This window comes from Elephantulus edwardii, unplaced genomic scaffold (genome assembly GCF_000299155.1).
Source record: "Elephantulus edwardii isolate Elephantulus edwardi_28Jun2011 unplaced genomic scaffold, EleEdw1.0 scaffold00032, whole genome shotgun sequence".
Classification (NCBI taxonomy): Eukaryota; Metazoa; Chordata; class Mammalia; order Macroscelidea; family Macroscelididae; genus Elephantulus; species Elephantulus edwardii.
Genome location: NW_006399782.1, coordinates 3,099,990 through 3,101,335, shown reverse-complemented (window position 1 = coordinate 3,101,335; position 1,346 = coordinate 3,099,990).

Below are 1,346 nucleotides of genomic sequence, written 5' to 3'. Positions count from 1 at the left end.
GTGTGTGTGTGTGTGTGTGTGTGTGTGTGTGTTGTAATAAAATCCGTCATGTTCTTGCATCGATTTTGGCTCCCTGGTATCCTTTGGGGGACTCGCGATTGTGGCACAACACTCTGTGGAGTCGTCCCGCTTGATCGACAGTAGGCACAATCTTCCTGGCAGAGGTGCAGCTGGCATGAAATGGGCCAGAGGGCTGCTCTTGGATGGAAGTACTGAGACTGTCGCAAAACCAGATTCCAAAGGACAAGCCTTAGGTCTTGTTCTCGGACTGGGGCAAGGCTCTGGGGAGACAGGACCGACTTCCCAGGACCCTGCCCTTCAAGACGTGTCCATGCAAAGCTGAGCTATTCGTAGTTGTAAAGTGCAGTGGCTGGTGTACTTTTGGTGACAAAGTAGGTTGTCAGAGCCTTCTCTTGAGTATCAGCAAAGCTGCAGCACCCAGGTGATGGCTGTCAATGTTGGGTTTCTCATTTGAACGCAGTGGGGGCCTGCTGAGAATTTTTTTGTGTGCTGTGCTCAGTGTTGCTGTGATGATGGCCTATCCTGTCCTTTTCCCGGCTCCCCTTTGGCCAACGGCATCATTCTCATGGAGCTGCTTTTTATGTTAGCTTCTCCAATTACAGGTGAAATCAGTGCGTGTGTTCTGGACTGATAAAAAAAGACACTATCATTGTTCATTCTCACAGTGGCGTTCATGTGTACAGGAGGGGACAACCTGTTTAAGCTGACAGAAGGATGTATTCTTCAACATAACTTTCGAAGTGGCCACTGGCTTTGCAGCTGTGGGCCTCCGATTTGCATCCTAATTTATTTGTTATTTTTCTCAGCTGCTGGTAAGGTACAATTGTGGTGGTTGTTTTTGTTTTTTTTTTTCTTTTCAGTTATCTAAAAACCATAGTCCTTGCCTCAAACTGTTTGGAGCTGTCTCTTGAATCATGTGGAGATTTTGGTGTTGTCATCATGTCGGTGAGATCTGTCTGTGCTGCTGAACTCATTGGACTGACCAGTTTCAACTCCTATCCCCCATTCAACAAGTAAAGAGCTTCTCATGGGCGCTGTTCCCCTTCAGTGGGGCCAGGTTAACCCAGCCAAGATGCTTCATTACAGCAAGATCTGCCTTGGAAGATTTAATATATTTTAAAGAGACACATGACACTGTATCCTTCGGCTCTCTTAATGGATTCTCTGTGGAGACCAGTTTATGTTCTGAGATTTTTAGAGGAGCTTCCTCTACCACCTCTGTTATTGAATTGTTTTCAAACTGAGGATTTTCATTGAAGGGGGTATAAACCATTAGTTAAAAAGAAAAAAACAAAACAAAACTGACCACCTAGACCCAAAAGACA